Source organism: Phyllobates terribilis, unplaced genomic scaffold (assembly GCF_046119375.1).
Source record: "Phyllobates terribilis strain yellow unplaced genomic scaffold, ASM4611937v1 Scaffold_388__1_contigs__length_1821495, whole genome shotgun sequence".
Classification (NCBI taxonomy): domain Eukaryota; kingdom Metazoa; phylum Chordata; class Amphibia; order Anura; family Dendrobatidae; genus Phyllobates; species Phyllobates terribilis.
In genome coordinates this window covers 1,123,488-1,138,918 of record NW_027363148.1, presented here as the reverse complement: position 1 = coordinate 1,138,918, position 15,431 = coordinate 1,123,488, and positions in this window count along the sequence as shown.

Here is a 15,431-nt window from a genome sequence, read left to right as displayed (position 1 = left end):
AACCCTAGTTGTCGTGACGCTAACCCTAGTTGTCCTGACGCTAACCCTACTTGTCCTGACGCTAACCCTAGTTGTCCTGACGCTAACCCTAGTTGTCCTGACGCTAACCCTAGTTGTCCTGATGCTAACCCTAGTTGTCCTGACTCTAACCGTAGTTGTCCTGACGCTAACCCTAGTTGTCCTGATGCTAACCCTAGTTGTCCTGACGCTAACCCTAGTTTTTCTGACGCTAACCCTAGTTGTCCTGACGCTAACCCTAGTTGTCCTGACGCTAACCCTAGTTGTCCTGGCGCTAACCCTAGTTGTCCTGGCGCTAACCCTAGTTGTCCTGACGCTAACCCTAGTTGTCCTGGCGCTAACCCTAGTTGTCCTGACGCTAACCCTAGTTGACCTGGCGCTAACCCTAGTTGTCCTGGCGCTAACCTTAGTTGTCCTGGCGCTAACCCTAGTTGTCCTGGCGCTAACCCTAGTTGTCCTGGCGGTAAACCTAGTTGTCCTGGCGCTAACCCTAGTTGTCCTGGCGCTAACCCTAGTTGTCCTGGCGCTAACCCTAGTTGTAATGGTGCTAACCCTAGTTGTCCTGGCGCTAACCCTAGTTGTCCTGGCGCTAACCCTAGTTGTCCTGGCGCTAACCCTAGTTGTCCTGACGCTAACCCTAGTTGTCCTGACGCTAACCCTAGTTGTCCTGACGCTAACCCTAGTTGTCGTGACGCTAACCCTAGTTGTCCTGACGCTAACCCTAGTTGTCCTGACGCTAACCCTAGTTGTCGTGACGCTAACCCTAGTTGTCCTGACGCTAACCCTAGTTGTCGTGACGCTATCCCTAGAAGTCCTGACGCTAACCCTAGTTGTCCTGACGCTATCCCTAGTTGTCGTGACGCTAACCCTAGTTGTCCTGACGCTAACCCTAGTTGTCCTGACGCTAACCCTAGTTGTCGTGACGCTAACCCTAGTTGTCCTGACGCTAACCCTAGTTGTCGTGACGCTAACCCTAGTTGTCCTGACGCTAACCCTAGTTGTCGTGACGCTAACCCTAGTTGTCCTGACGCTAACCCTAGTTGTCCTGATGCCAACCCTAGTTGTCCTGACACTAACCCTCGTTGTCCTGACGCTAACCCTAGTTGTCGTGACGCTAACCCTAGTTGTCCTGATGCTAACCCTAGTTGTGACGCTAACCCTAGTTGTCCTGACGCTAACCCTAGTTGTCCTGATGCTAACCCTAGTTGTCGTGACGCTAACCCTAGTTGTCCTGACGCTAACCCTAGTTGTCCTGACGCTAACCCTAGTTGTCCTGACGCTAAACCTAGTTGTCCTGACGCTAACCCTAGTTGTCCTGACGCTAACCCTAGTTGTCCTGACTCTAACCCTAGTTGTCCTGACGCTAAACCTATTTGTCCTGATGCTAACCCTAGTTGTCCTGACGCTAACCCAAGTTGTTCTGACGCTAACCCTAGTTGTCCTGACGCTAACCCTAGTTGTCCTGACGCTAACCCTAGTTGTCGTGACGCTAACCCTAGTTGTCCTGACGCTAACCCTAGTTGTCCTGACACTAACCCTAGTTGTCCTGACACTAACCCTCGTTGTCCTGACGCTAACCCTAGTTGTCGTGACGCTAACCCTAGTTGTCCTGATGCTAACCCTAGTTGTGACGCTAACCCTAGTTGTCCTGACGCTAACCCTAGTTGTCCTGACGCTAACCCTAGTTGTCCTGACGCTAACCCCAGTTGTCCTGACGCTAACCCTAGTTGTCCTGACGCTAAACCTAGTTGTCCTGACGCTAACCCTAGTTGTCCTGACGCTAACCCTAGTTGTCCTGACTCTAACCCTAGTTGTCCTGACGCTAAACCTAGTTGTCCTGATGCTAACCCTAGTTGTCCTGACGCTAACCCTAGTTGTTCTGATGCTAACCCTAGTTGTCCTGACGCTAACCCTAGTTGTCCTGGCGCTAACCCTAGTTGTCCTGACGCTAACCCTAGTTGTCCTGACGCTAACCCTAGTTGTCCTGGCGCTAACCCTAGTTGTCGTGACGCTAACCCTAGTTGTCCTGACGCTAACCCTAGTTGTCCTGACGCTAACCCTAGTTGTCCTGACGCTAACCCTACATGTCCTGACGCTAACCCTAGTTGTCCTGACGCTAACCCTAGCTGTGCTGACGCTAACCCTAGTTGTCCTGACGCTAACCCTACTTGTCCTGACGCTAACCCTAGTTGTCCTGACGCTAACCCTAGTTGTCCTGACGCTAACCCTAGTTGTCCTGACGCTAACCCTAGTTGTCCTGACGCTAACCCTAGTTGTCCTGACTCTAACCCTAGTTGTCCTGACGCTAAACCTAGTTGTACTGATGCTAACCCTAGTTGTCCTGACGCTAACCCTAGTTGTCCTGACGCTAACCCTAGTTGTCCTGGCGCTAACCCTAGTTGTCCTGACGCTAACCCTAGTTGTCCTGACGCTAACCCTAGTTGTCCTGGCGCTAACCCTAGTTGTCGTGACGCTAACCCTAGTTGTCCTGACGCTAACCCTAGTTGTCCTGACGCTAACCCTAGTAGTCCTGACGCTAACCCTACATGTCCTGACGCTAACCCTAGTTGTCCTGACGCTAACCCTAGTTGTCCTGACGCTAACCCTAGTTGTCCTGACGCTAACCATAGTTGTCCTGACGCTAACCCTAGTTGTCCTGACGCTAACCCTAGTTGTCCTGGCGCTAACCCTAGTTGTCGTGACGCTAACCCTAGTTGTCCTGACGCTAACCCTAGTTGTCCTGACGCTAACCCTAGTTGTCCTGACGCTAACCCTACATGTCCTGACGCTAACCCTACTTGTCCTGACGCTAACCCTAGTTGTCCTGACGCTAACCATAGTTGTCCTGATGCTAACCCTACTTGTCCTGACGCTAACCCTAGTTGTCCTGACGCTAACCCTACTTGTCCTGACGCTAACCCTACTTGTCCTGACGCTAACCCTAGTTGTCCTGACGCTAACCCTAGTTGTCCTGACGCTAACCCTAGTTGTCCTGACGCTAACCCTAGTTGTGACGCTAACCCTAGTTGTCCTGACGCTAACCCTAGTTGTCCTGACGCTAACCCTAGTTGTCCTGACGCTAACCCTAGTTGTCCTGACGCTAACCCTAGTTGTCCTGACGCTAACCCTAGTTGTCCTGACTCTAACCCTAGTTGTCCTGACGCTAAACCCAGTTGTCCTGATGCTAACCCTAGTTGTCCTGACGCTAACCCTAGTTGTTCTGACGCTAACCCTAGTTGTCCTGACGCTAACCCTAGTTGTCCTGACGCTAACCCTAGTTGTCCTGGCGCTAACCCTAGTTGTCCTGACGCTAACCCTAGTTGTCCTGGCGCTAACCCTAGTTGTCCTGACGCTAACCCTAGTTGTACTGACGCTAACCCTACATGTCCTGACGCTAATCCTAGTTGTCCTGACGCTAACCCTAGTTGTCCTGACGCTAACCCTAGTTGTCCTGACGCTAACCCTAGTTGTTCTGACGCTAACCCTAGTTGTCGTGACGCTAACCCTAGTTGTCCTGACGCTAACCCTAGTTGTGACGCTAACCCTAGTTGTCCTGACGCTAACCCTAGTTGTCCTGACGCTAACCCTAGTTGTCCTGACGCTTACCCTAGTTGTCCTGACGCTAACCCTAGTTGTTCTGACGCTAACCCTAGTTGTCGTGACGCTAACCCTAGTTGTCCTGACGCTAACCCTAGTTGTGACGCTAACCCTAGTTGTCCTGACGCTAACCCTAGTTGTCCTGACGCTAACCCTAGTTGTCCTGACGCTAACCCTAGTTGTCCTGACGCTAAACCTAGTTGTCCTGACGCTAACCCTAGTTGTCCTGACGCTAACCCTAGTTGTCCTGACTCTAACCCTAGTTGTCCTGACGCTAAACCCAGTTGTCCTGATGCTAACCCTAGTTGTCCTGACGCTAACCCTAGTTGTTCTGACGCTAACCCTAGTTGTCCTGACGCTAACCCTAGTTGTCCTGGCGCTAACCCTAGTTGTCCTGACGCTAACCCTAGTTGTCCTGGCGCTAACCCTAGTTGTCCTGACGCTAACCCTAGTTGTACTGACGCTAACCCTACATGTCCTGACGCTAACCCTAGTTGTCCTGACGCTAACCCTAGTTGTCCTGACGCTAACCCTAGTTGTCCTGACGCTAACCCTAGTTGTCGTGACGCTAACCCTAGTTGTCCTGACGCTAACCCTAGTTGTCGTGACGCTAACCCTAGTTGTCCTGACGCTAACCCTAGTTGTCGTGACGCTAACCCTAGTTGTCGTGACGCTAACCCTAGTTGTCCTGATGCTAACCCTTGTTGTCCTGACGCTAACCCTAGTTGTCCTGACGCTAACCCTATTGTCCTGACGCTAACCCTAGTTGTCCTGACGCTAACCCTAGTTGTCCTGACGCTAACCCTAGTTGTCCCGAGGCTAACAATAGTTGTCCTGACGCTAACCCTAGTTGTCCTGACGCTAACCCTAGTTGTCCTGACGCTATCCTTAGTTGTCCTGACGCTAACCCTAGTTGTCCTGACGCTAACCCTAGTTGTACTGAAGCTAACCCTAGTTGTCCTGACGCTAACCCTAGTTGTCCTGACGCTAACCGTAGTTGTCCTGATGCTAACCCTAGTTGTCCTGACGCTAACCCTAGTTGTCCTGATGCTAACCCTAGTTGTCCTGACGGTAACCCTAGTTGTCCTGACGCTAACCCTAGTTGTCGTGACGCTAACCCTAGTTGTCCTGACGCTAACCCTAGTTGTCCTGACGCTAACCCTAGTTGTCCTGACGCTAACCCTAGTTGTCCTGACAATAACCCTAGTTGTCCCGACGCTAACCCTAGTTGTCCCGACGCTAACCCTAGTTGTCCCGACGCTAACCCTAGTTGTCCTGACGCTAACCCTAGTTGTCCTGACGCTAACCCTAGTTGTCCTGACGCTAACCCTAGTTGTCGTGACGCTAACCCTAGTTGTCCTGACGCTAACCCTAGTTGTCGTGACGCTAACCCTAGTTGTCCTGACGCTAACCCTAGTTGTCCTGACGCTAACCCTAGTTGTCCTGACGCTAAACCTAGTTGTCATGACGCTAACCCTAGTTGTCCTGACGCTAACCCTAGCTGTCCTGACGCTAACCCTAGTTGTCCTGACGCTAACCCTAGTTGTCCTGACGCTAGCCCTAGTTGTCCTGACACTAACCCTAGTTGTCGTGACGCTAACCCTAGTTGTCCTGACGCTAACCCTAGTTGTCCTGACGCTAACCCTAGTTGTCGTGACGCTAACCCTAGTTGTCGTGACGCTAATCATAGTTGTCCTGACGCTAACCCTAGTTGTCGTGACGCTAACCCTAGTTGTCCTGACGCTAACCCTAGTTGTCCTGACGCTAACCCTAGTTGTATTGACGCTAACCCTAGTTGTCCTGACGTTAACCCTAGTTGTCCCGACGCTAACCCTAGTTGTCCTGACGCTAACCCTAGTTGTCCTGACGCTAACCCTAGTTGTCCTGACGCTAACCCTAGTTGTCCTGACGCTAACCCTAGTTGTACTGAAGCTAACCCTAGTTGTCCTGACGCTAACCCTAGTTGTCCTGACGCTAACCCTAGTTGTCCTGATGCTAACCCTATTTGTCCTGACGGTAACCCTAGTTGTCCTGACGCTAACCCTAGTTGTCCTGACGCTAACCCTAGTTGTCGTAACGCTAACCCTAGTTGTCCTGACGCTAACCCTAGTTGTCCTGACGCTAACCGTAGTTGTCCCGACGCTAACCCTAGTTGTCCTGACGCTAACCCTAGTTGTCCTGACGCTAACACTAGTTGTCCTGACGCTAACCCTAGTTGTCCTGACGCTAACACTAGTTGTCCTGACGCTAACCCTAGTTGTCCTAACGCTAACCCTAGTTGTCCTGACGCTAACCCTAGTTGTCGTGACGCTAACCCTAGTTGTCGTGACGCTAACCCTAGTTGTCGTGACGCTAACCCTAGTTGTCCTGGCGCTAACCCTAGTTGTCCTGACGCTAACCCTAGTTGTCGTGATGCTAACCCTAGTTGTCCTGACGCTTACCCTAGTTGTCGTGATGCTAACCCTAGTTGTTCTGACGCTAACCCTAGTTGTCCTGACGCTAACCCTAGTTGTCGTGACGCTAACCCTAGTTGTCCTGACGCTAACCCTAGTTGTCGTGACGCTAACCCTAGTTGTCCTGACGCTAACCCTAGTTGTCGTGATGCTAACCCTAGTTGTCCTGACGCTAACCCTAGTTGTCCTGACGCTAACCCTAGTTGTCCTGACGCTAACCCTAGTTGTCGTGACGCTAACCCTAGTTGTCCTGACGCTAACCCTAGTTGTCGTGATGCTAACCCTAGTTGTCCTGACGCTAACCCTAGTTGTCCTGACGCGAACCCTAGTTGTCGTGACGCTAACCCTAGTTGTCCTGATGCTAACCCTAGTTGTCCTGACGCTAACCCTAGTTGTCCTGACGCTAACCCTAGTTGTCCTGACTCTAACCCTAGTTGTCCTGACGCTAACCCTAGTTGTGACGCTAACCTTAGTTGTCCTGAAGCTAACCCTAGTTGTCCTGATGCTAACCCTAGTTGTCCTGACGCTAACCCTAGTTGTCGTGACGCTAACCCTAGTTGTCCTGACGCTAACCCTACTTGTCCTGACGCTAACCCTAGTTGTCCTGACGCTAACCCTCGTTGTCCTGACGCTAACCCTAGTTGTCGTGACGCTAACCCTAGTTGTCCTGATGCTAACCCTAGTTGTGACGCTAACCCTAGTTGTCCTGACGCTAACCCTAGTTGTCGTGACGCTAACCCTAGTTGTCCTGACGCTAACCCTAGTTGTCCTGACGCTAACCCTAGTTGTCCTGACGCTAAACCTAGTTGTCCTGACGCTAACCCTAGTTGTCCTGACGCTAACCCTAGTTGTCCTGACTCTAACCCTAGTTGTCCTGACGCTAAACCTAGTTGTCCTGATGCTTACCCTAGTTGTCCTGACGCTAACCCTAGTTGTTCTGACGCTAACCCTAGTTGTCCTGATGCTAACCCTAGTTGTCCTGACGCTAACCCTAGTTGTCCTGGCGCTAACCCTAGTTGTCCTGACGCTAACCCTAGTTGTCCTGGCGCTAACCCTAGTTGTCGTGACGCTAACCCTAGTTGTCGTGACGCTAACCCTAGTTGTCCTGACGCTAACCCTAGTTGTCCTGACGCTAACCCTAGTTGTCCTGACGCTAACCCTACATGTCCAGACGCTAACCCTAGTTGTCCTGACGCTAACCCTAGTTGTCCTGACGCTAACCCTAGTTGTCGTGACGCTAACCCTAGTTGTCCTGACGCTAACCCTAGTTGTCGTGACGCTAACCCTAGTTGTCCTGACGCTAACCCTATTTGTCGTGACGCTAACCCTAGTTGTCCTGACGCTAACCCTAGTTGTCCTGACACTAACCCTCATTGTCCTGACGCTAACCCTAGTTGTCGTGACGCTAACCCTAGTTGTCCTGACGCTAACCCTAGTTGTGACGCTAACCCTAGTTGTCCTGACGCTAACCCTAGTTGTCCTGACGCTAACCCTAGTTGTCCTGACGCTAACCCTAGTTGTCATGACGCTAACCCTAGTTGTCCTGACGCTAACCCTAGTTGTCCTGACGCTAAACCTAGTTGTCCTGACGCTAACCCTAGTTGTCCTGACGCTAACCCTAGTTGTCCTGACTGTAACCCTAGTTGTCCTGACGCTAAACCTAGTTGTCCTGATGCTAACCCTAGTTGTCCTGACGCTAATCCTAGTTGTTCTGACGCTAACCCTAGTTGTCCTGACGCTAACCCTAGTTGTCCTGAAGCTAACCCTAGTTGTCCTGGCGCTAACCCTAGTTGTCCTGATGCTAACCCTAGTTGTCCTGATGCTAACCCTAGTTGTCCTGGCGCTAACCCTAGTTGTCGTGACGCTAACCCTAGTTGTCCTGACGCTAACCCTAGTTGTCCTGACGCTAACCCTAGTTGTCCTGACGCTAACCCTACTTGTCCTGACGCTAACCCTAGTTGTCCTGATGCTAACCCTAGCTGTGCTGACGCTAACCCTAGTTGTCCTGATGCTAACCCTACTTGTCCTGACGCTAACCCTAGTTGTCCTGACGCTAACCATAGTTGTCCTGACGCTAACCCTACTTGTCCTGACGCTAACCCTAGTTGTCCTGACGCTAACCCTAGTTGTCCTGACGCTAACCCTACTTGTCCTGACGCTAACCCTACTTGTCCTGACGCTAACCCTAGTTGTCCTGACGCTAACCCTAGTTGTTCTGACGCTAACCCTAGTTGTCCTGACGCTAACCCTAGTTGTCCTGACGCTAACCCTAGTTGTCCTGACTCTAACCCTAGTTGTCCTGACGCTAAACCTAGTTGTCCTGACGCTAACCCTAGTTGTCCTGACTCTAACCCTAGTTGTCCTGACGCTAAACCTAGTTGTCCTGACGCTAACCCTAGTTGTCCTGACGCTAACCCTAGTTGTTCTGACGCTAACCCTAGTTGTCCTGACGCTAACCCTAGTTGTCCTGGCGCTAACCCTAGTTGTCCTGACGCTAACCCTAGTTGTCCTGACGCTAACCCTAGTTGTCCTGGCGCTAACCCTAGTTGTCGTGACGCTAACCCTAGTTGTCCTGACGCTAACCCTAGTTGTCCTGACGCTAACCCTAGTAGTCCTGACGCTAACCCTACATGTCCTGACGCTAACCCTAGTTGTCCTGACGCTAACCCTAGTTGTACTGACGCTAACCCTAGTTGTCCTGACGTTAACCCTAGTTGTCCTGGTGCTAACCCTAGTTGTCGTGACGCTAACCCTAGTTGTCCTGACGCTAACCCTAGTTGTCCTGACGCTAACCCTAGTTGTCCTGACGCTAACCCTACATGTCCTGACGCTAACCCTACTTGTCCTGATGCTAACCCTAGTTGTCCTGACGCTAACCATAGTTGTTCTGACGCTAACCCTACTTGTCCTGACGCTAACCCTAGTTGTCCTGACGCTAACCCTACTTGTCCTGACGCTAACCCTACTTGTCCTGACGCTAACCCTAGTTGTCCTGAAGCTAACCCTACTTGTCCTGACGCTAACCCTAGTTGTCCTTACGCTAACCCTAGTTGTCCTGACGCTAACCCTAGTTGTGACGCCAACCCTAGTTGTCCTGACGCTAACCCTAGTTGTCGTGACGCTAACCCTAGTTGTCCTGACGCTAACCCTAGTTGTCCTGATGCTAACCCTAGTTGTCCTGACGCTAACCCTAGTTGTACTGACGCTAACCCTAGTTGCCCTGACGCTAACCCTAGTTGTCCTGACGCTAACCCTAGTTGTCCTGGCGCTAACCCTAGTTGTCCTGACGCTAACCCTAGTTGTACTGACGCTAACCCTACATGTCCTGACGCTAACCCTAGTTGTCCTGACGCTAACCCTAGTTGTCCTGACGCTAACCCTAGTTGTTCTGACGCTAACCCTAGTTGTGACGCTAACCCTAGTTGTCCTGACGCTAACCCTAGTTGTGACGCTAACCCTAGTTGTCCTGACGCTAACCCTAATTGTCCTGACGCTAACCCTAGTTGTCCTGACGCTAACCCTAGTTGTCGTGACGCTAACCCTAGTTGTCCTGACGCTAACCCTAGTTGTCCTGACGCTAACCCTAGTTGTCCTGACGCTAACCCTAGTTGTCCTGACGCTAAACCTAGATGTCCTGACGCTAACCCTAGTTGTCCTGACTCTAACCCTAGTTGTCCTGACGCTAAACCCAGTTGTCCTGATGCTAACCCTAGTTGTCCTGATGCTAACCCTAGTTGTTCTGACGCTAACCCTAGTTGTCCTGACGCTAACCCTAGTTGTCCTGACGCTAACCCTAGTTGTCCTGGCGCTAACCCTAGTTGTCCTGACGCTAACTCTAGTTGTCCTGGCGCTAACCCTAGTTGTCCTGACGCTAACCCTAGTTGTCCTGACGCTAACCCTAGTTGTCGTGACGCTAACCCTAGTTGTCCTGACGCTAACCCTAGTTGTCCTGACGCTAACCCTAGTTGTCCTGACGCTAACCCTAGTTGTCCCGACGCTAACCCTAGTTGTCCCGACGCTAACCCTAGTTGTCCCGACGCTAACCCTAGTTGTCCTGACGCTAACCCTAGTTGTCCTGACGCTAACCCTAGTTGTCATGACGCTAATCCTAGTTGTCCTGACGCTAACCCTAGTTGTACTGAAGCTAACCCTAGTTGTCCTGACGCTAACCCTAGTTGTCCTGACGCTAACCCTAGTTGTCCTGACGCTAACCCTAGTTGTCCTGATGCTAACCCTAGTTGTCCTGACGGTAACTCTAGTTGTCCTGACGCTAACCCTAGTTGTCCTGACGCTAACCCTAGTTGTCCTGACGCTAACCCTAGTTGTCATGACGCTAACCCTAGTTGTCGTGACGCTAACCCTAGTTGTCCTGACGCTAACCCTAGTTGTACTGAAGCTAACCCTAGTTGTCCTGACGCTAACCCTAGTTGTCCTGACGCTAACCCTAGTTGTCCTGATGCTAACCCTAGTTGTCCTGACGGTAACCCTAGTTGTCCTGACGGTAACCCTAGTTGTCCTGACGCTAACCCTAGTTGTCATGACGCTAACCCTAGTCGTCCTGACGCTAACCCTAGTGGTCCTGACGCTAACCCTAGTCGTCCTGACGCTAACCCTAGTCGTCCTGACGCTAACCCTACTTGTCCTGACGCTAACCCTACTTGTCCTGACGCTAACCCTAGTTGTCCTGACGCTAACCATAGTTGTCCTGACGCTAACCCTAGTTGTTGTGACGCTAACCCTAGTTGTCGTGACGCTAACCCTAGTTGTCCTGACTCTAACCCTAGTTGTCCTCATGCTAACCCTAGTTGTCCTGACGCTAACCCTAGTTGTCCTGGCGCTAACCCTAGTTGTCCCGACGCTAACCCTAGTTGTCCCGACGCTAACCCTAGTTGTCCTGACGCTAACCCTAGTTGTCCTGACGCTAACAATAGTTGTCCTGACGCTAACCCTAGTTGTCCTGACGCTAACCCTAGTTGTCCTGACGCTAACCTTAGTTGTCCTGACGCTAACCCTAGTTGTCCTGACGCTAACCCTAGTTGTACTGAAGCTAACCCTAGTTGTCCTGACGCTAACCCTAGTTGTCCTGACGCTAACCCTAGTTGTCCTGACGCTAACCCTAGTTGTCGTGACGCTAACCCTAGTTGTCCTGACGCTAACCCTAGTTGTCCTGACGCTAACCCTAGTTGTCCTGACTCTAACCCTAGTTGTCCTGACGCTAACCCTAGTTGTCCTGACGCTAACCCTAGTTGTCCTGATGCTAACCCTAGTTGTCGTGACGCTAACCCTAGTTGTCCTGACGCTAACCCTAGTTGTCCTGATTCTAAACCTAGTTGTCAGGACGCTAACCCTAGTTGTCCTGACCCTAACCCTAGTTGTCCTGACGCTAACCCTAGCTGTCCTGACGCTAACCCTAGTTGTCCTGACGCTAACCCTAGTTGTCCTGAAGCTATCCCTAGTTGTCCTGACGCTAACCCTAGTTGTCTTGACGCTAACCCTAGTTGTCCTGACGCTAACCCTAGTTGTCCTGACGCTAACCCTAGTTGTCGTGACGCTAACCCTAGTTGTCCTGACGCTAACCCTAGTTGTCCTGACGCTAACCCTAGTTGTCGTGACGCTAAACCTAGTTGTCCTGACGCTAACCCTTGTTGTCGTGACGCTAACCCTAGTTGTCCTGACGCTAACCCTAGTTGTCCTGACGCTAACCCTAGTTGTCCCGACGCTAACCCTAGTTGTCCCGACGCTAACCCTAGTTGTCCCGACGCTAACCCTAGTTGTCCTGACGCTAACCCTAGTTGTCCTGACGCTAACCCTAGTTGTCTTGACTCTAACCCTAGATGTCCTGACGCTAACCCTAGTTGTCCTGACGCTAACCCTAGTTGTCCTGATGCTAACCCTAGTTGTCGTGACGCTAACCCTAGTTGTCCTGACGCTAACCCTAGTTGTCCTGACGCTAAACCTAGTTGTCATGACGCTAACCCTAGTTGTCCTGACGCTAACCCTAGTTGTCCTGACGCTAACCCTAGCTGTCCTGACGCTAACCCTAGTTGTCCTGACGCTAACCCTAGTTGTCCTGAAGCTATCCCTAGTTGTCCTGACGCTAACCCTAGTTGTCTTGACGCTAACCCTAGTTGTCCTGACGCTAACCCTAGTTGTCCTGACGCTAACCCTAGTTGTCGTGACGCTAACCCTAGTTGTCCTGACGCTAACCCTAGTTGTCCTGACGCTAACCCTAGTTGTCGTGACGCTAACCCTAGTTGTCCTGACGCTAACCCTAGTTGTCGTGACGCTAACCCTAGTTGTCCTGACGCTAACCCTAGTTGTCCTGACGCTAACCCTAGTTGTCCTGACGCTAACCCTAGTTGTCCCGACGCTAACCCTAGTTGTCCCGACGCTAACCCTAGTTGTCCCGACGCTAACCCTAGTTGTCCTGACGCTAACCCTAGTTGTCCTGACGCTAACCCTAGTTGTCCTGACGCTAATCCTAGTTGTCCTGACGCTAACCCTAGTTGTACTGAAGCTAACCCTAGTTGTCCTGATGCTAACCCTAGTTGTCCTGACGCTAACCCTAGTTGTCCTGACGCTAACCCTAGTTGTCCTGACGGTAACCCTAGTTGTCCTGACGCTAACCCTAGTTGTCCTGACGCTAACCCTAGTTGTCATGACGCTAACCCTAGTTGTCGTGACGCTAACCCTAGTTGTCCTGACGCTAACCCTAGTTGTCCTGATGCTAACCCTAGTTGTCCTGACGCTAACCCTAGTTGTACTGAAGCTAACCCTAGTTGTCCTGACGCTAACCCTAGTTGTCCTGACGCTAACCCTAGTTGTCCTGATGCTAACCCTAGTTGTCCTGACGGTAACCCTAGTTGTCCTGACGCTAACCCTAGTTGTCCTGACGCTAACCCTAGTTGTCATGACGCTAACCCTAGTCGTCCTGACGCTAACCCTAGTTGTCCTGATGCTAACCCTAGTCGTCCTGACGCTAACCCTAGTTGTCCTGACGCTAACCCTACTTGTCCTGACGCTAACCCTACTTGTCCTGACGCTAACCCTACTTGTCCTGACGCTAACCCTAGTTGTCCTGACGCTAACCATAGTTGTCCTGATGCTAACCCTAGTTGTCCTGACGCTAACCCTAGTTGTCCTGACGCTAACACTAATTGTCCTGATGCTAACCCTAGTTGTCCTGACGCTAACCCTAGTTGTCCTGACGCTAACCCTACTTGTCCTGACGCTAACCCTACTTGTCCTGACGCTAACCCTAGTTGTCCTGACGCCAACCTTAGTTGTCCTGACGCTAACCCTAGTTGTCTTGACGCTAACACTAGTCGTCCTGACGCTATCCCTAGTTGTCCTGACGCTAACCCTAGTCGTCCTGACGCTAACCCTAGTCGTCCTGACGCTAACCCTAGTTGTCCTGACGCTAACCCTAGTTGTCCTGACGCTAACCCTAGTTGTCGTGACGCTAACCCTAGTTGTCCTGACCCTAACCCTAGTTGTCGTGACGCTAACCCTAGTTGTCCTGATGCTAACCCTAGTTGTTGTGACGCTAACCCTAGTTGTCCTGACGCTAACCCTAGTTGTCCTGAAGCTATCCCTAGTTGTCCTGACGCTAACCCTAGTTGTCTTGACGCTAACCCTAGTTGTCCTGACGCTAACCCTAGTTGTCCTGACGCTAACCCTAGTTGTCGTGACGCTAACCCTAGTTGTCCTGACGCTAACCCTAGTTGTCCTGACGCTAACCCTAGTTGTCGTGACGCTAAACCTAGTTGTCCTGACGCTAACCCTTGTTGTCGTGACGCTAACCCTAGTTGTCCTGACGCTAACCCTAGTTGTCCTGACGCTAACCCTAGTTGTCCCGACGCTATCCCTAGTTGTCCCGACGCTAACCCTAGTTGTCCCGACGCTAACCCTAGTTGTCCTGACGCTAACCCTAGTTGTCCTGACGCTAACCCTAGTTGTCCTGACTCTAACCCTAACCTATCTCATATACGTTTGTTCTTTTGCGCTATATGAGAGGATGAGAGGAACCTCATTTTCAGATATTTGGTTTGTGAGGCCACGGTGGCGCAGGTGTCAGCGCTGAAGCCTTGCTATTGCTAGGGTCCTGGGTTCAAATCCCTAAAGGGTAAAGTTGAAAAACTTTTTTTTTCTGGACTTAGAAAATTTTTCGACTTGTGTCAGACTTCCAGAGAGGGGAGCATGTCAGTGCGCGCATCCGATTTCAGTTCCAGAGCGATTCCTCCGATGAGTCCTTGATACTTAGTCGTTTTTGGCCAAATTTCTGACTTTTTTGAAAATTTCACAAATTTGTGAAAACTTCCACAAAATGAGGTTCTAGTATGTTATAGGGCATCCCAGGAGGGCTTCATATGTGTGGGTAAAATATATATGCCACAGGGGGAAAATTGAAAAAAAGTTGAAAAAAAAAATTTTTCTGGACTTAGAAAATTTTTCAACTTGTGTCAGACTTCCAGACAGGGGAGCATGTCAGTGCGCGCATCCGATTTCAGTTCCAGAGCGATTCCTCCGATGAGTCCTTGATACTTAGTCGTTTTTGGCCAAATTTCTGACTTTTTTGAAAATTTCACAAATTTGTGAAAACTTCCACAAAATGAGGTTCTAGTATGTTATAGGGCATCCCAGGAGGGCTTCATATGTGTGGGTAAAATATATATCCCACATGGGGAAAATTGAAAAAAAGTTGAAAAAAAATTTTTTTCTGGACTTAGAAAATTTTTCGACTTGTGTCAGACTTCCAGACAGGGGAGCATGTCAGTGCGCGCATCCGATTTCAGTTCCAGAGCGATTCCTCCGATGAGTCCTTGATACTTAGTCGTTTTTGGCCAAATTTCTGACTTTTTTGAAAATTTCACAAATTTGTGAAAACTTCCACAAAATGAGGTTCTAGTATGTTATAGGGCATCCCAGGAGGGCTTCATATGTGTGGGTAAAATATATATCCCACAGGGGGAAAATTGAAAAAAAGTTGAAAAAAAAAATTTTTTGGGACTTAGAAAATTTTTCAACTTTTGTCAGACTTCCAGACAGGGGAGCATGACTGTGCGCGCATCCGATTTCAGTTCCAGAGCGATTCGCGCGATGAGTCCTTGATACTTAGTCGTTTTTGCCAAAATTTCTGACTTTTTTGAAAATTTCACAATTTTGTGAAAACTTCCACAAAATGAGGTTCTAGTATGTTAGAGGGCATCCCAGGAGGGCTCCAAAAGTGTGGGTAAAATATATATCCCACAGGGGGAAAATTGAAAAAAAGTTGAAAAAAAAAAATTTTTCTGACTTAGAAAATTTTTCGACTTGTGTCAGACTTCCAGAGAGGGGAGCATGTCTGTGCGCGCATCCGATTTC